The following is a 20,397-nucleotide window of genomic DNA, read 5'->3' as shown; positions in this document are numbered from 1 at the left end:
GAAAGACGATCTCCAAATGACGTCCGTTAACATTGAAACAAATCAGAATAGATTAGGAAAACGCCTTCCGCTCTCTTTCCGATTCTGAGGGCGTAAATGCAGTTGAAATTAAGTGGAGTTGATTCATTATATTATATTATCATTATATATAAGAATATATTCTCTGTTATCTAGATCAAGCCAGGTCTCTGTAAGAAACATGATATCTAATTCATTACTCGTAATGAGGTCATTGATGAGAAGTGATTTATTGACTAATGATCTAATATTGAGCAGGGTCGCTCGAATTATTTTAGTTCTGGTGGAGTGTTTTGATTTCTGGAGCTGTTTCTGACGGATGGGTATCAGGTTTGATCCAGGGACGGAACGAACTGGGATGATAGGGTTGTTTATTCTAGGAGTGATCAGCGTTGTAGTCAGTGCAGCCGCCACCCCAAACAGCAATACAGCTGGAGAGGACGCTCTCAATGGTGCCACGGTAATTTGTAGTCATGACGGCCGGAGGCTATACAGTCATGCCATAGCATACAAGAAATTTAGGTTCTTTTCTTTAGGATCATCAGCCGAGATACCCAGGCAGACCATGAAAGAATGTTGATGTTAAAATGTTAGTGGAACTATCCAACTGCACAGAACCGATGATCCCAAAGATTCTTTGCTGACAGTGTCACTTCTTTTGTGGCTTAGCTCTTCTTCATTTCACATCTAAAGTATCGTATCATTTTACCTTGTAGCTTATACTACCCCGTACATGCCATATCATGTCGCCCATGCAACTCATGCAAGAGATGCGATCGCTGAGATATTTAGGCGATGGGTTGCTACTCCATTGTGCTCTCCACTCAGCATTTCATCAGTCGGATTTTCACACAAAGTATCTCGGCACAACATGTTGTCAACGTCATATAAGCAAGACGAGGTGGCCGAGAGGTTAAGGCGATGGATTGCTAATCCATTGTGCTCTGCACGCATGGGTTCAAATCCCATCCTCGTCGAAAGTTAATGTTACATTGTTTTACAGTGGAGCCTCGGTTTTCGAACGTCCCGGTTCTCGAACAAATCAATATTTGAACAAAAAATTGGAGAATTTTTTGCTCCGGATGTCGAACGAAATTTGATTGTCGAACCTCATTAGAGGACCCGCATGCCAACTGACTCTGTTCGTTATTACATTCTCGTTACTCTGAGGATTGCAACAACTCTAATCATGCCTCTAAAGGAAGCAAGTGGGATCAGTAAAGCCATCCTAAAACACAAAGACGCTCCTAAAGCAATGCAAGAGTGAGCGCCCGGCGCGCTGCGGTTGCGCGATCGGACCAAATTAAGCTCCCTGCGCACTGAGGTCCACTTAAATTTTGGAAAGTACATCAGGACTTTAAAAATATTTTCTAAATTTTAGCGACCGCTCTGTCACAATAAGGCTAAGCACTGCAGTTGCGCGATCGGACAAAAATGTACAAATGAAAAAATACTTTAAAAAGGCGGGGTTTTTAAATTTTTTTTTTTTCTTTTCCCATTATTTGTAATGGGAAAACATGATTCGGTATTTGAACAATTCAGTTCTCCAACAGCCTTCTGGAACGGATTGTGGTCGAAAACCGAGGCTCCATTGTATCTGTAATCTGGTTTGTATTTAACTCAATATCGTAATATTTATACTCTTTGGCGGCTCGGTGGAGAACTTGTTAGCATGTCTGCTTCACAGTTAAGAAAGTGCGGGTTCGATTCCATCAACGGCTGTTGCGTGTTGTTGATGATGTCCGTTGTTGGGTCAAGAAAACTAAGATGTGGGGTAACGGTTTGTTCTTTATTGGCAAGATCTTGGGTTGTTTAATGGCGGTCAGTACACATGGCACTTCAGCAGATGTAACAACATCCTCCATCTCCAGGTAAGAAGGTTTTATACTGTCCGGAAAAGGCGGGAAAGCAACACCGACATGCCAAGATCTGAGAAAAAGCTGGAAAAAACAAAAACATAATATCTTTAAATTTGAGAGGCGGCGATGATCTGACTGAAATTGATGCAATTAAAGTCCCCAGAGGAGTTCCTGATTAATAAGAATTAATTAGGGATGGGCGATACCAATGATTTTGGATTCGATCCGATACCAAGTATTTCCTGCCCAAAAATACCCGATATCGATCCGATAGCGATACCGGAAGTGTAATTTCCCGCCAGAAAAAACAATTTAAATGCAGTGGCATTCTTGCTCTTGGAGAGTCATCTATTGAATTTTGTAGAAAAAAGTATTACGTCATGTACATGAATTATTAACCTTTTTAGAAAACCATTAATGGAAGATGCATATTAATAGTATAACTTTAATTAAAAGGAGCTATTCTTTACTTTTTTCTCTCTCTCTCTGTTGTTGGGAAAAAGTTTTGCCTTTTAGTATATTGTAAAAAGAGACATGGTACCAACAGAGATGCAAGGCTTAATTGTCATGAGCAGCAAAAACATCAATTTGTAAAGCCACTGGATACTTACATTTAATATTGTAATACTTTAGTGTTGTTTATAGGAAGTGGAGTTACAAATAAAACGTATGGCGTTCGACCACAAATTGAAAAGGGGAAAACTTTATTTATAAATGACTGACTAAAGCGCAGTAATTATTGCTTCAAATAGCACATCAACCACAAATGCTTACGATTTTTGGGTAGCACCTGATACCTGGATATGTCTTGCCTTTCTGAAACGCTGCTTCCAAGGTACTTTGTCAAGTCAAGTCAAGTCAAGTTTATTTGTATAGCCCTAAATCACAAGCAGTCTCAAAGGGCTTCACATAGACAGAAATTGACAATTATTCTCAAAGCATCCCCTCATCTTAAGCTCCCAAAAGGGCAAGGAAAAACTTAAAAACCCCTACCAGGGGAAAATGAGAAACCTTGAGAAGGGACCACAGATGGAAGGATCCCCCTTTCACGATCACCAGGTTGAAATGGATGCAGAGAGGGCACAAATGATACAACATGAAAATCAATTAAATAAAAAGTGGATGTCCATGTCATAGCAGAGGGCTGCCGAAGGAGCCCTCAATTGTCCTGGCAGTGTCTTCGAGGAGGTTGAGCTGCAGTTCCCCCATCCTGAATTGGCCCACGAGAATCCAGATAGCCGCTGTCAGCATGGGTGCCACCTAACCACCTCCCCGGCCGGGGTACCTTAGCCCCGGTGTGGCTGCAGGGTTTTCCGTCACTGCCTTAGTGTCTGCGGCACGTTTCAACTGCAGCGCTTCATGAACCGTGGGGTGAATTTTACTTAAATGTTTTGTTAAGTTTGTGGTGTTGCCACAACATTTAATCGTTTTGTGACATATTTCACATCTTGCCTCGTTGTTATTAACTAAAATATAATACCTCCAAACCAGACTTCTCTTACGTTCGGACTGGGCCGCCGCCGTGGCCATGCTTGTTTGTGTTTGGATTGGAACGGGAGGCGCAGGAGGAGGGCTTGGCTTGGGAGAAAAGGGGGCGGGAGCAGAGCAGAGCAGGACACGCCAGTGCAGCAGGCGGAAGGAATAGTGCTAGCATGAGTGCAAGTCGTCAAATTGGAGCGGGAAAAAAGATGAGGAAAATATAATTAAATAATTGTAAGTATCGATATTTTAGCTAGGGAGATCGATACTCAAAAATGTGCAGCCTGGATCGCTATATCAATATTTTGGTATCGATCTGCCCATCCCTAGAATTAATTGACCAAATTGAAGCGGGATGGGAGTCCTCCATTTGCTGCTGGTGGACGATGAACAAGAACGTTGACAGGATAAATTACATCCATTGCAACATGCAGAAATTGGGCAAACGGACACAGGCGGGACTTGAGGCAGTGCACGAACAGCTAGCCATGCCTTCCCTAATGTCAATCCAGAACCGCAATGCTCTTGTTATGTTGTTGTCTGGGAAAGGAAGGGTATGCGCAATGTTCAGGGAACAATGCTGCACCTTCATCCAGAATGACACCGCCCCTGATGGGAGCCTGACGAAGGTGATTGCAAGCTTGCAATCCCTCAACACGAGGATGAAAGAGCACAACAAGTGGATGACTGCTTTTGGGAAGTATAAAGCCCTTGTGTCCTCAATTACTGCCATACTCACCTTGTGTGGATGTTGTTGTATTCCATGTCTCCGTGCTCTGTTTAATCGTCTTATCACTACAGCAATCTCGCCCATGGACGACAAGATGGCCCGGGTATGCCTAATGTCTGAACGCCAGCATGTTGATGATAACGATGATGATGATGCAGTTTTTTGCACTTGAGTTTACAGACTTCTTCCCAGATCTGTGTGTTTCCGAATGATAATATCGCAACATTTATCCTTTTTCGGTGTAAACTTATTTGTGCCATACTTGTGATCCGACAACTGAAGATCAAGAGAAGTGGTTGTTTTTGGTAATGTAAAGATTGAGCAAATACGTGATAAACAGGGGGGAAATGTTGGAATAATTTAAGTGAAGCCTTGGCCTGCCAGACCTGTAGGCCTTGTCTTTACGAGTTTATGGCTTTCCTTTTATCTACGTTCTTTCTCTTTAGTGACAGGGATGTCTTTTGATCCCTGTCAGCCATATGTGTCCTTCCTGTCCTTATGTTATCTGTGTGTTTTTGTTCCTGTAAGAGGCCTTCACTAACAATGAGCAGAGCTTATTTGCATAGGCGAAATGTTCCTATTTGGTTGAAAGAAACTCCATTCCTTTTAGTTAACTGTAGGTTTGGTTCAAAGATTGTTGTTGATCAGAACTGTTTTTCTTTGTTAAGTGTTAAACACAGTTTCAAGTGGTTGCGTACAAGTTATCCCATATTTACTCAAGTCTTGTTCAAGTGTTTAGGACAAGTCACTCATTGTTATTGAGTGTTAATTTACTAAGTAGATAAAGTCTAGCCAAGGTTTAGTTGCATTGTTCCACAGGAAAAGCGGCAATTCAAGTTATCTGATCACACTCGAGGACGACTCGGCCAACAACTGGAGAAGAACAGATGGACAAACTCTGCGAGGGTCACGGGCCGACAATGAAGTGCTAATTCACACCACACTACATTCCTTAGCTAATCAACGTTGCTACAGACACAATCTTCCCTCCCTTTAGTGTAGCAACGCCTCTGTAACCAGGGCAACCAAAACATTAAATAGAGGAGCACGTGGCGGGAGAACTCAGAATTGATGGAGATTGTAACCGAGTTTCCTCTCTCTATCGTTCTCCTCGCGAGAAAAGACTTAATATTCTGTCTCACTTGTGGTTTGTTTGCTGTTGCTCTTCTCTCAATAGTTATTCAGTCATTGAAATAAACCTGACACCAGGGTATATTGGCCGTTCGGTGACAACGGGCCAACGGTTTTCTCGATCAAGTGCGAAAGATAAAGGCCATCAAAGCAAAGGAAAAAAAGTAACAGCAGCCAACCAGCACCCCTCAATATCAAAGAACACCCCAAAACACACAAAATAGCCTCCATGGGGTCCATAAACAGGTGTAAAGACAGTCCAGTTCAACGGCGCCCAATGGACCGTGGTCGTGAATTGGTGAAAACATCACAAAACAGGCGAGGCCAAGGCGAGGGACCCGTCAGCACCGGCCGGATAAGCAGGAAGCCGTCGTAGAGTTACGCCGGTCTCAACCTATTAGTCGGTAATCCAGAAGAGCATTAGCTTTAAACCTATCCAAGATCTAAAGTAAGTTCCACCAGTTGACATTGTAACTCGGAGAACATGTGATTACTTTATTAAATACTATATGGCTCCTGTTTGCCGAGGTGTCCCTGGCACACTTTGCAAAGCAGACAACACTGACAAATAGATTTAGAAAATGTTGTTTCCACCCAGCCTGAAACAGGGGGTGTTTCGCGTCTTAGAAGAACATGATGACCACTACGCTATGGAAACTGCTGTGACGTCCAAAGCATTTTGAGAAGCCTGGCAAAAGTTCAACAAAAGTGAGTGAGGAAGAAAGCAGGCATTTATGAACATTTTGATTTGCTTTTCAAAACTGTGCCAGCAAAAGCAATTTTTCCATACAAAGAAATTAACTCCACGTCGGGGAATTGAAGCCCGATTTGCCGAGCCCAGGCTGAGTCGTTTCGCTAAAGGGTACCTGATTTGAGACTGGGTGAAAACCAGGTTTCGCACTTTTCTTTAACTTTTTCCAGGCTCTTCAAAAGGCTATGTGTCAGTGCAGTTTCCATGGTGTAGTGGTGGTGCTCACTCTAACTTATTTTGCAAGAACCACACAGGAGTCAAGCAAGTCATTTTAGACACCTGCAGGCGGAGAGTTCACTCGTCGCTGTGCTTACAGCGATAGTCGAATGAAGTCTGACTCAGGCCTCGTCCGGTGCTTATTTATTGAGAGAAACAGAGTGGGGTTGAAAGTGGGGGTGTGGGAACACACAGGTTGGGTGAGGCCGGTCCCCTTCTGATCAAAGCATAGCAGGAGGCCTTTTACGACTTTCTGTAAACAAAGCAACTTTGATTGCTTCCTCTGCGTCTAGTCAATCAGTTGAAAAGATCTTAGCACTTTGGTCAACTACTTTTGTCTAGACAGGACAAGCTAGTTAAATTATTACAGATTACATTCCAACATTAGATATTAGTTTTCTTACAGAGACCTGGCTTGATCTAGATAACAGAGAATATATCCTTAATGAATCAACTCCACCTAATTTCAACTGCATTGACGCCCTCAGAATCGGAAAGAGAGGGGAAGGCGTTTTCCTAATCTATTCTGATTTGTTTCAATGTAAACGGACGTCATTTGGAGATTGTCTTTCGTTTGAGTATCTTGCAGTTGTAATGAAGTCTTCTCCCCCTGTCCTACTTATGGTTGTATACAGACACCCAGGTTATGCTAATAACTTCTTCGTCGAATTCTCTGAACTCGCTATAATCTCCTTGGAACATGACTGTATATCAATAGTAGGATGACTTTAATATTCACATAGACAAACTCAATGATAATAACATCAAAGAACTAAACGACCTCCTTGACACCTTCGACCTATCCCAGCATATCTCTGGACCTACACACAACAGAGGCCATACACTAGATTTATTCATAACCAGAGGTCTTGAGTCATCTTTCCTCTCAGCAGTCGATATTGCCTTATCTGATCACTTCTGCATCTTTATCGAAATGAAGGTCACCCCTATAGCTCTCAGTCAACCACAAACCATTAAAAAGCAGCACTTTAATGAGGCCACTAGTACACTATGGAGGCCTTCTCGCAGGCCCCTACCCTTCCATCAGAATCTGTCAATGACCTCCTAGATAACTTCAACTCTAAAACCCTAAAAGATATCGACCCAGTAGCCCCTCTGAAAACCAAATTAATCTCTGGTAAGAAGAAAGCACCATGGACATACTCTCTCTCTGTAAAAGATAAAAAAAAGAGTCTAGAAAAGCAGAACGCAAATGGCGAAAAACTAAACTTCACATTCATCATGATATTTACAAAGACAGCCTTAAATCCTATAACCAAGAACTAAAAAAATCCAGGCAATCTTTCTTTGCTGACATAATCAACAAAATCACAAATGACGCTCGTACTCTCTTTGCCACCATTAACAGGCTAACCAACCCCCCCCCTCAAATTGCCCCTGATTTCCTATCCACTGTCAAATGCAATGGATTTGCAACCTTCTTCAAGGATACAATTAAAAACATCAGATTAGCCATCAGTTTTACTGCAAAAGGACCTATGGCCCCAATGCAACAACTGAAAAGGTGCCTAGTAAACATGACCCAATTTAATATCATTGACCAAAAGCAACTAGAAGAAACAGTGCAAAGCCTTAAATCCTCAACGTGCTGCCTTGACACCTTGCCAACAAGCTTTCTAAAAAATGTCCACAAGTGCCTTGCCCCAGACCTACTGCAGATAATAAACACTTCTCTACTTACAGGCATCTTTCCACAATCTTTGAAAACTGCTGTTGTGAAGCCCCTATTAAAGAAGCCTAATCTTGACCACTCCATAATCAGCAATTTCAGACCAGTATCAAATCTTCCTGTTTCAAGCAAGATACTCGAAAGAACTGTCTATCAACAACTCTATCCTCCAATAACATACTAGATCCCTTCCAATCCGGTTTCCGACCCCATGTTTCACGAAACATGTGAACAAACATCTTTACGGTTACTCCATCATTCATTCACATGTTTGGTGAAACCTCCCCAAATCCCCACTCAAACATGCAAAGCATACGATTCGACATGAAATCAAATCCATTTGTATCATATAAGGACTTTTGACTTGTGATCTGGTGCTCCCTGTGTGGAGTTTGTAGGTTCTCCGGGTTTTCCTCCCACATCACAAAAACATGCTTGGTCAGCCGATTTAGTAATTCAAACTGCCCATAGGTGTGAGTGCCAGTGTGAATGATTGTTGTCTCTGTGTGCCCTGCGATTGTCTGGCAACCAGTTATAACGTGTCCCCCGCCTACTGTCCGATGACTGCTAGGATAGGCTCCAGCACGCCTGCGACCCCCTGCAGTACAGATAATGGACGGAATGGATGGAATTGAATGCCGATCAGTTTAGGGCCTGAAGAGGGAGCAACAGCAATATGCAGATACTCTTATTAGTTTATACAAACATATCAATCAATGTGTAAATAATTTTACACTGTGCACTGACTGCCATTAAAAAAACTAATATATGTTACAAATACTGTTACTCCACTTTTTTTTTTTACTTGCTTAACGATGGACATCTTGAACAAAACGCAACAGGCCGTTTTAGCTATACTATTCACGGCCTCGGCTCGGCAAACTGAGGCTCAATTCCCCGACGCGGAGTCTAAAATCAAAAGGATCATAAGACTTGTTTACAACCAGGGACCTTCAGCGTGTGAGGGAATGTGTTAACCACCACACCATGGAAACTGCGCTGACACATAGCCTTTTGAAGAGCCTGGCAAAAGTTAAAGAAAAGTGCGAAACCTGGTTTTCACCCAGTCTCAAATCAGGTACCCTTTAGCGAAACGACTCAGCCTGGGCTCGGCAAATCGGGCTTCAATTCCCCGACGTGGAGTTTATTTCTTTGTATGGAAAAATTGCTTTTGCTAGCACAGTTTTGTAAAGCAAATCAAAAAGTTCATAAGTGCCTGCTTTCTTCCTCACTCACTTTTATTGAACTTTTGCCAGGCTTCTCAAAATGCTTTGGACGTCACAGCAGTTTCCATAGCGTAGTGGTCATCATGTTCTTCTAAGACGCGAAACTGGGTGGAAACAACATTTTTTAAATGTATTTTCCCGTGTTGTCTGCTTTGCAAAGTGTGCCAGGGACACCTCGGCAAACAGGAGCCATATAGTATTTGATAAAGTAATCACATGTTCTCCAAAGTACAATGTCAACTGGTGGAACTAACTTTAGATCTTGGATGGTTTTAAAGCTAATGCTCTTCTGGATTACCGAGTAATCGGTTGAGACCGGCGTAACTCTACGACGGCTTCCTGCTTATCCGGCCGGTGCTGACGTGTCCCTCGCCTTGGCCTCGCCTGTTTTGTGATGTTTTCACCAATTCACGACCACGGTCCATTGGGCGCCGTTGAACTGGACTGTCCTTACACCTGTTTATGGACCCCATGGAGGCTATTTTGTGTGTTTTGGGGTGTTCTTTGATATTGAGGGGTGCTGGTTGGCTGTTGTTACTTTTTTTCCTTTGCTTTGATGGCTTTTATCTTTCGCACTTACTAGCTTTCTTTGTGGCGCTGTTGTGTGGCAGCCGTATGAGAGTCTATTGAGTAGCGCTCATGCCATCTGTGTCTTTTGTATACCCGCTCTGTGGTATGGATTCTGATTGGGCCTGAATTTCCCCACCCCCGGGGATCAATAAATGTTCAATCGATCAATCAATCAATCAATCAATCAATCAATCAATCAATCAATCAATCAATCAATCAATCAATCATTTAATCAATGTTGGCATGGTGTGATTGTGAGCACTCTGAATCTAGCAATCCAAGTTCAAGTCTTGGTGGAACTTCCAATTTGTAGTCATTTACATGTAACAATTGGAAATTCCAATTCAGCACTTTGTGGACAGCCCTATGAGTGTGTAGTTAGTTAGTGCATTGTGCTCAGAAAAAATATGCTCCTCCTTCTGTCACTGCCAGGGTTCTATGGTGATAATGGTGAGCACTCTGGACTCTGACTCAGCGATCCGAGTTCAAGTCTCGGTGGGACCTCCAGGTAAGAAGGTTTTATACTGTCCGGAAAAGGCGGGAAAGCAACACCTGATCATTTGGTATCGATGTGTATTGGAGAGTCACTGCTGTGTGTGTGTATTTGTGTGCGTGTGTATGTGTGTGTTATTGTAAGGCGGACGTAGTTGAGAGCGCCATGAGAACGTTAAAGGGGCGTGGATTGCCGCTGACCATTGACGGTGCTGTGGTGGACAGAGTGAGCAGCGCCAAGTTCCTGGGGGTGCACATCAGTGAGGATCTCTCCTGGTCCACCAACACCGCATCACTGGCAAAGAAAGCCCAGCGCCGCCTGTACTTCCTGCGGAAACTCAGGCGAGCGAGCGCTCCTCCAGCCGTCATGACTACATTTTACAGCGGCACCATTGAGAGCGTCCTCTCCAGCTGTATTGCTGTTTGGGGTGGCGGCTGCACTGACTACAACTTGAAGGCCCTGCAGCGCATAGTGAACACGGCTGGTAAGATTATTGGTGCTTCACTCCCCTCCTTGAAAGACATTTACATCTCCCATCTCACCCGCAAGGCGACCACGATTGTGAGTGATGTGAGTCACCCCGCTCACTCTTTGTTTGATCTTCTGCTCTCTGGGAAGAGGTATAGGAGCCTGCACTCCCGCACCACCAGACTCAACAACAGCTTCATACTCCAGGCTGTTAGGATCCTGAACTCGCTTCCCCTTTCTGCGTAGCGTCCTGTACTTTTGCGCTACGCTTACTGTCTCCTGTATGCACACTGGCTCCGTTTTGCTCTTCTTATTTATTGTGTTATCTGTTTATTTATTATTTATTCATCACTCTTATTTATTGTTTGTGCCTTCTTGTTTTTATATTGTGTCGTTTAATTGTATGTCCATCGTGTAATATGTCTCGTCACCGTGGGATAGAGAAAACGTAATTTCGGTTTCTTTGTGTGTCTTGACATGTGAAGAGATTGACAATAAAGCTGACTTTGACTTTTTGACTTTTGTGGCCGTAGCATCCCCGGAACGAATCTGGGTCATGGCGTATTTAAATTACCTTGCTGAATTTGTCCGTTGTTCACTGTTAGACGCAGAGACCACTGCTCCAGCAGAAGAAGCCGAAACCCTACAAACAGCAACCACAGAATCATCTCAACCACTGGACCGGACCCAGACCGACCCTCTATCGCCTACAGCCGCCGGTACGGAGACCAACCAAGCTCAGCAGCTCCCACACGCTTCAGACCCCCCCACCTCTCCAACTCCAGAAACCCATCACCCCCCCCCCCCTCCTCTCATCCACCCCCCACACCTCACCCTCCACACCCCCAGAAACCCACTATCCCCCCCCCCTTCTCTCATCCAACCCCCACTTCCCACCCTCCTCCATATCCCTTTCTCCCTCCCCCCCCTCCACCGCCCTTCTCTTCACACATGAACGAGAGGATTGAACGGGCAAACATCAATATAGCCAGCCCCCATCGATGCTCCACCCAGGATCCCCAAACCGACCTGAACGAACACATGCCCCCATTGATGCTCCACCCAGGCTCAACCCCTCCCCATAAGCAAACTGAACAGCTCTCTACACAAACCCCCTTTCCCTCACCTAACTCCCCCCATACGTCCCCCCTTGTCCCATTACTCCCCGCAAGCCAGAGTTCTAAAGAAAATTCCTCACCCAAAAACAGCAAGAACAAGGTCACACAGCAACATACTCCAGAAGCTATCACAACGCTGATCACTCCTAGAATAAACAACCCTATCATCCCAGTTCGTTCCGTCCCTGGATCAAACCTGATACCCATCCGTCAGAAACAGCTCCAGAAATCAAAACACTCCACCAGATCCAAAACAATTCGAGCGGCCCTGCTCAATATTAGATCATTAGTCAATAAATCACTTCTCATCAATGACCTCATTACGAGTAATGAATTAGATATCATGTTTCTTACAGAGACCTGGCTTGATCTAGATAACAGAGAATATATCCTTAATGAATCACCTACACCTAATTTCAACTGCATTGACGCCCTCAGAATCGGAAAGAGAGGGGGAGGCGTTTTCCTAATCTATTCTGATTTGTTTCAATGTAAACGGACGTCATTTGGAGATTGTCTTTCGTTTGAGTATCTTGCAGTTGTAATGAAGTCTTCTCCCCCTGTCCTATTTATGGTTGTATACAGACCCCCAGATTATGCTAATAACTTCTTCGTCGAATTCTCTGAACTCCTCGCTATAATCTCCTTGGAACATGCCTGTATATCAATAGTAGGTGACTTTAATATTCACATAGACAAACTCAATGATAATAACATCAAAGAACTAAACGACCTCCTTGACACCTTCGACCTATCCCAGCATATCTCTGGACCTACACACAACAGAGGCCATACACTAGATTTATTCAGAGCACTGTGTACAACCAGTATGGATCAACAAATTCATCACTTGATCCATATATAAGGCGCACCGGACTATAAGGCGCACTGTCGACTTTTGATAAAAAATTAGGTTTTTAGGTGCGCCTTATAAGGCGGAAAATACGGTAAATGCTATGCTTTGCTTCACCTGCTTTCAATAATTTGTTTTGTAAAGCACTTTGAATTGCCCCTGTGTATGAAATGTGCTATATAAATAAATTTGACTTTGTTACCAGACAGCCTTCTGTTGAACACAAGCTTCCAGACATTACGTCCAACTACGTTTAAACATCAACTTTATTTCATAAAGTTCTTCCTAATTCATCTTGGCGAAACTCCCTTAGGCGTTCCCATTTTTTTTTAGGCCTGGCAGCGGTAGACACACAATTATGACCCTGAAAGGACACGTCCAAACCGGCTATGATATCAGAATAATCACTGAAATGCAGTCCTCAGGTCCATGTCATATTCGCTACCAATCGGAATGTAACGAAGCTGTTTCTACCCAGTCACGAACTGGGGACTTTTCGCGTGTTAGGCAAACGTGATAATCACTACACTATGGAAACATCTGCTACAGTGGTGGACCTTACTTACTGGACCAAAGGTGAGGGCAGGTGCTCCCTGTGTGGAGTTTGTAGGTTCTCCCCGTGCCTGCGTATGTTTTCCCCGGGTTTTCCTCCCACATCACACAAACATGCTTGGTCAGCCGATTTAGTAATCCAAACTGCCCATAGGTGTGAGTGCCAGTGTGAATGATTGTTGTCTCTGTGTGCCCTGCGATTGTCTGGCAACCAGTTATAACGTGTCCCCCGCCTACTGTCCGATGACTGCTGGGATAGGCTCCAGCACGCCTGCGACCCCCCGCAGTACAGATAATGGACGGAATGGATGGAATTGAATGCCGATCAGTTTAGGGCCTGAAGAGGGAGCAACAGCAATATGCAGATACTCTTATTAGTTTATACAAACATATAAATCAATATGTGAATAATTTACCCAAACATAGTTGCTCAATCAGAGCACAGACACAGCACACAGAGCTTTGTGACTTTCACTTACACATAGGCAGTGAGCACAGACACGGCACACAGAGCTCAAACAGTCAGTAAATAACAGGACATTTAGGTGATAACAGAACAGACCTTATCCTTCCCTTCCGTTACCTTCCTAGTTCCTGCTTTTGGTCAATGTAAAGGCTTCTGATTTGAAGTTTGACGTTGTTGTTTCATCTGCATAAGTGCCTTGTGCACTGACTGCCATTAAAAAACCTAATATCTGTTACAAAAACTGTTACTCCACATTTTTGTTTTCCTTGCTTAACGATGGACATCTTGAACAAAACGCAACAGGCCGTTTTAGCTATACTATTTACGGCCTCAGCTCGGCAAACTGAGGCTCAATTCCCCGACGCGGAGTCTAAAATCAAAAGGATCATAAGACTTGTTTCCAACCAGGGACCTTCAGCGTGTGAGGGAATGTGATAACCACTACACCATGGAAACTGCGCTGACACATAGCCTTTTGAAGAGCCTGGCAAAAGTTAAAGAAAAGTGCGAAACCTGGTTTTCACCCAGTCTCAAATCAGGTACCCTTTAGCGAAATGACTCAGCCTGGGCTCGGCAAATCGGGCTTCAATTTCCCGACGTGGAGTTTATTTCTTTGTATGGAATAATTGCTTTTGCTGGCACAGTTTTGAAAAGCAAATCAAAAAGTTCATAAGTGCCTGCTTTCTTCCTCACTCACTTTTGTTGAACTTTTGCCAGGCTTCTCAAAACGCTTCGGACGTCACAGCAGTTTCCATAGCGTAGTGGTCATCGTGTTCTTCTAAGACGCGAAACACCCCCTGTTTGAGACTGGGTGGAAACAACATTTTCTAAATCTATTTTTTCAGTGTTGTCTGCTTTGCAAAGTGTGCCAGGGACACCTCGGCAAACAGGAGCCATATAGTATTTGATAAAGTAATCACATGTTCTCCAAGTTACAATGTCAACTGGTGGAACTTACTTTAGATCTTGGATGGTTTTAAACGAAAAGTGATGACAGGAATGAAATGAATGTGGCGAGATGATAGAAGCCAAAAAAAACATCTTGGGGGTGAGACAGGAGGAGGAGGAAGGGAGTCGCTGTGTTTTTAAAGCTAATGCTCTTCTGGATTACCGAGTAATCGGTTGAGACCGGCGTAACTCTATCCGGCCGGTGCTGACGGGTCCCTCGCCTTGGCCTCGCAGCCTCGTGCTCGTCGGAACCAACGACTTTCGCCGTGCTAGCCCCGTGGTGTCCATCTGCACGTGCCCAGGACGCTGCTCACACGTTTGCCTGTTTTGTGATGTTTTCACCAATTCACGACCACGGTCCATTGGGCGCCGTTGAACTGGACTGTCCTTACACCTGTTTATGGACCCCATGGAGGCTATTTTGTGTGTTTTGGGGTGTTCTTTGATATTGAGGGGTGCTGGTTGGCCGCTGTTACTTTTTTCCCTTTGCTTTGATGGCTTTTATCTTTCGCACTTACTGGCTTTCTTTGTGGCGCTGTTGTGTGGCAGCCTTATGAGAGCCTATTGAGTTGCGCTCATGCCATCTGTGTCTTTTGTATACCCGCTCTGTGGTATGGATTCTGATTGGGCCTGAATTTCCCCACCCCCGGGGATCAATAAATGTTCAATCAATCAATCAATCAATCAATCAATCAATCAATCAATCAATCATTTAATCAATGTTGGCATGGTGTGATTGTGAGCACTCTGAATCTAGCAATCCAAGTTCAAGTCTTGGTGGAACTTCCAATTTGTAGTCATTTACATGGAACAATTGGAAATTCCAATTCAGTACTTTGTGGACAGCCCTATGAGTGTGTAAGCCCTGCCTCCACTACTTCTGTCAATTTCGTAAAATGAGCAACTTACTTAGTGCATTGTGCTCAGAAAAATTATGCTCCTCCTTCTGTCACTGCCAGGGCTCTATGGTGTAATGGTGAGCACTCTGGACTCTGAATCTAGTGATGTGAGTTCAAGTTTCAGTGGGACCTCAAATAATTTGTCATTTAGCTGGGAAAACATTGCGAAAAGGTGATAACTTGTGTGCTGCCCCATGAAATTGTATGTGTTAGGGTGCTGCTCACTCTAACTTATTTTGCAAGAACCACACTGGAGTCAAGTTAGTCATTTTAGACACCTGCAGGCGGAGAGTTCACTCGTCGCTGTGCTTACAGCGATGGTCGAATGAAGTCTGACTCAGGCCTCGTCAGGCGCTTATTTATTGAGAGAAACAAAGTGGGGTTGAAAGTGGGGGTTTGGGAACACACAGGTTGGGTGAAGACGGTCCCCTGCTGATCAAAGCATAGCAGGGGACCTTTTACGACGTTCTGTAAACAAAGCAACTTTGATTGCTTCCTCTGCAGCTGGTCAATAAGTTGAAATGATCTTAGCACTTTGGTAAACTAATTTTGTCTAGACAGGACAAACTAGTTAAATTATTACAGGTTATATTCCAACATAATCATACGATGAAGATATTCTGCAAACCCTAACAGTATGCTTCCCTACACCTGAGGGTTCCATGAGCGCTCTAGACTCTGAATCCAGTGATCTCAGTTTTAGTCCCGGTTGGACCTCAAATCTTTGGTCATATACATATACGTCGTATGCAAACGTTTGTGCATCCCAATCAATTTCAACATTTTCTTTATAAATCCTTGGCTGTTTGGATCAGCAATTTCAGTTAAATATATCATATAGCAGACAGACACAGTGATATTTGAGAAGTGAAATGAAGTTTATTGGAGTTAACGATTTGTCAAGAAGAATGGTCCAATATTCCTTCAACCAGAATCCACACTCTCATTGGAAGCTTTCGGAAGTGTTTAGAGCAGTGGTTCCTTGTTGGAGGTACCGAATCCCACCAGTTTCATATGCGCAATCACCGAATCCCTCGTTAGTGGAAAAAATGTATATATTTTTTTCAAATTCAAGACATAGATGTTTTTTACTGGCACACAAAATGAGCCGTGCATGAACATCACCTTGTTCAAAGAATAAAACCAACATAATGCATGAATTCACGTCAAATGACATACGAGCAAATCAGTGTGACTTCTGCTGTTGCCTTTACGAGACCGGTTCAGATATGCGTTATCACAAATTGATAAATCAGGTGTGTTCGGACCTCCCCAGTAGAGGCTCTGCTGAACCCCTGAGACCGACTCACCGAACCCCTAATTTGACCGATCCCAGGTTCAGGACCCCTGGTTTATAGGCTGTTATTTCTGCAAAAGGAGGATCTACTAAATATTGATGTCATTTTTCTCTTGGGGTGCCCAAATGTATGCACCTGCCTACTTTTGTTGAAATAATGATTCCACACTGTCTGCGAATCCTATGAACTTAATTTCACTTCTCAAATATCACTGTTTACCACCGCCGCCATCCACCGTGCTTGGATTCGGGCCATCTGATTGGTTCCTTTTGGTTCGTTTCTTGGTTTGGTTCGAATACGGGTTATGCCATAATCAAATTACCTTGTTGAATTTGTCTGCTGGTCACTGTTGCTAAACAGCCTTCCTTTGGACAATGACAGTTTTCCACACAAGTTTACAGTCAATACAGTGTTGTAGGGCGAGTGGCGCAATGGGTAACACATGATGGCAGATTTAAGTGATGTTTCATGTATGATGAGAATCAAAATAGCAGACGAAAGAGACCCAAGGTCAATTAACTCAAGCCGTTTCTTTGCAATTGATAGCCCATATGACATGCACCTCAGATTAAATGGGGCTAGTTCAGGGTCGTCAACCCACGGCTCCAGAGCCTCATGCAGCTCTTTAGCACAATCCTAGCTGCTCCCTGTAGCTCTTGCAAAAATGTGTGAAAATGGAAAAAGATGGGGTTTTTTTTATATATGTTTTTAGATGGTAATCATGACACAAACATTCTTATTCTGTAGAAAATGTATGTAGTTGTGAATATATTAAAAATACTGAATTTTAGAATGGCGCAAAATTGCGTCATAGCAAGCGACACAGCACAGGCGAGTTGTAAACAAACAGGTGTTTGAGTGACGGGCCATGGATTCTAAAGCCAAAAAGAGAAAGATTGCTGATAAGAACAGAGGGTTTAAGAAAGAATGGACTCAACTATTTGCTTTCATTACCAATGCTGAAGGATTGCCTGAATGATGGATTTGCAATGAGAAGTTGTCAAATATAACAAAAAGATCCATTTGGAGTGACATTTTCAGCTAAAGCATGCTAAATTTGCTGCCGATCACCCAGTTGGAACTGAGAGGAAAGGTGCAATTTGAGGAACGAAAAAACAGTTTCAAGAAATAGATTGCATCTCCAAACTCTACGACTGCTGCAAGTTTTGTTGCAGCCCGGGAGATAATAAAGCGCGGAAAACCATTCACCGATGGCCGATGAAGGACTCATTCGTTAAAATATCAGTGCCTATTTTCGGACTTCAAAAACAAAACCGAGATCATTCCAAAAATTAAAGACCTGCCTCTCTCAGCAAAGTCAGTGAACGAAATGGTAATTCGAATGGCAAACAATATTACCAATCAGCAAATCGTCATCATCATCGTCATCATCATCGGTTTAAAGTCCGCTTTCCAGTCGCCGCTGGGTTGGACTGGATTCTCGATATGGCTTTCTTCCACCGGGAACGGTCCATGGCCATCTCGTGGTTGATGCCGAGTGCCTTCATGTCGGCTGCCACGGTCGTCTGCCAGGTCTTTTTAGGTCGGCCACTGGGTCTTGTTCCCTCTACGTTATACGACATAACTTTCTTCACCCAGTCGTTCTCGTCCTTCCTCACTACATGTCCGTATCATCGCAGTCTGCTTCTCCTCACCTCATCCACTATGGCCTCCACTCCCATCTTCTTTCTCAGCTCTGCACTGGTCTTTTCCTCCCTCATTGACACACCACACATCCATCTGATCATCCTCATTTCTAATCTGTTTAGTTTGTCTTTGTGTTCTGTTTTCAGGGCCCATGCCTCACTTCCGTACGTCATACCACTTCTGACGCAGGCTGAGTACACTTGGCCCCTCATCTTCAGGGATGGGGCCTTTGATGTTAAGAAGGGCATGAGTTCATGATACTCATGTATCAAGGACATCAATTCAGCTCCACCTTTCTCAATTGCCTGTGATGAGTCGTGTGACATGACCGATATCGAACAGACAGCTCTGCTATGCAGGGACGTGAACTCTAATGGGCCGCAAGAAGAAATTTATACAACTAAAAGGCCAAAAACGGGGGGAGGACATCTGCGAGGCTGTGCTGCAGTGTTTAAATGACAGCGATACACACTGGCCACTTGATTTCAGACGCTACAGACGGCACACAGAGTTTGAGAGGGTCGCAAAAGTTTGTAACTTTACGACAGAAAGCATTGGATCGAAATTTGCTTGCATTCCATTGCATAGTCCACCAAGAGGCGTTGTGTGCGTAAACATTCCCACCAGAGTGTATGGAGGTAATGAACCTTGTCATCCAAATTGTGAGGAAAATAATCGCAAAAGCAGTAAACCACCATCAGTTCCGTGAATTGGTAGATGAAGTTGAGAGCGAATATGCCGATCTCCTGCTGCACAACAAAGTCTGCCGGCTATCCAGGGGCAACGTTTTGCGTCACTTTGTTGCTTTGTATTTGTAGCCTACTTAATTATGTTAATAGTAGGCATACAGGTCATGTATTTACAGTCTATATTGCCTTATAAAAGGTTTTTAGATTTTTACCGCTCTACACAGGTTTTTTTTTTGTGTGGACAACATGGCTTTTTGAACATTTTGGGTTGCCGACCATTGGCCTAACACGTGAAAGATCCCCAGTTTGAGACTGGGTGGAAACAGCTTCTTCTACTATTTCTTGTCATTGCTGGTTCCTATGCAAAGTCCATGACACATTAAAACAATTTTGCGCTGCAATTATGTTGTGGTACCTCATTTGAGACTGGGTGAAAACTGGCTTCTTTCACTCACTTTAGATGGAACCATGCTGACTCTGATACATTCCATTTGGTAGTTCTTAGCTGTGTCAAAATTCATATCACGTGTCACACAAATGCAGCCTGTAAATGATGCGCATGTGACATTGGCAGAGAACAGGAGCCAGCTGTGTTTCAAAGTAGGCCTCATTCGATAGTTAAACCCAAGACCTCTCGCACCCTAAGCGAGAATCATTCCCCTCGACCAACGAGCCCCGTATCAAATTAGCTGATGCCGTTACATTCCGATTGGTAGCGAATATGACATGGACCTGAGTACTGCATTTCGGTGATTAATGAATTTTGATAAATATCATAGCCAGTTTACGCTATCCTTTCAGGGTCATAATTGTATGTCTACCGCTGCCTCATGGCAGCCAGGCCTAAAAAAAGATAAGAATGCCTGAGGGAGTTTCACCAAGATGAATTAGGAAAAACTTTATGAAATAAAGTTGATATTAAAATATAGGTTGACGTAATGTCTGGAAGCTTGTGTTTAACAGAAGGCTGTTTGGCAACAGTGAACAACGGACACATTCCGCAAGGTAATCTAATTACGCCATGACCCAGATTCGTTCCGGGGATGCTGCGGCCACAACGCTATACGATCATGCAATAGCATACAATGAGTTTTAGGGTCTTTTCCTTAGGATCTTCAGCCAGGACACCCAGGCTGTCACGGTTTTCCAGATTATCTTAATCGTATGATTATGTTGGAATGTAACCTGTAATAAATAACCTAGCTAGATTACCGTTTTCTTCCGTGTATAATGCGCCCCCATGTACAATACGCACCCTAAAAATGGCATGTTGATGCTGGAAAAAAGCCTGTACCC

At 43.6% G+C, this 20,397-nt stretch overlaps 1 non-coding gene across 1 annotated transcript; it reads left to right on the top strand.

Annotated features, from left to right (window-relative positions):
* Window positions 1-913: 913 nt before the first annotated feature.
* trnas-gcu (transfer RNA serine (anticodon GCU)) lies at window positions 914-995 on the top strand. Its single transcript has one exon. It is a non-coding gene; the product is annotated as a tRNA-Ser (tRNA).
* Window positions 996-20,397: the final 19,402 nt, after the last annotated feature.

The sequence above is a fragment of the Syngnathus typhle genome, linkage group LG6 (assembly GCF_033458585.1).
Source record: "Syngnathus typhle isolate RoL2023-S1 ecotype Sweden linkage group LG6, RoL_Styp_1.0, whole genome shotgun sequence".
NCBI lineage: Eukaryota > Metazoa > Chordata > Actinopteri > Syngnathiformes > Syngnathidae > Syngnathus > Syngnathus typhle.
This window is presented reverse-complemented; position numbering and strand designations above follow the sequence as displayed.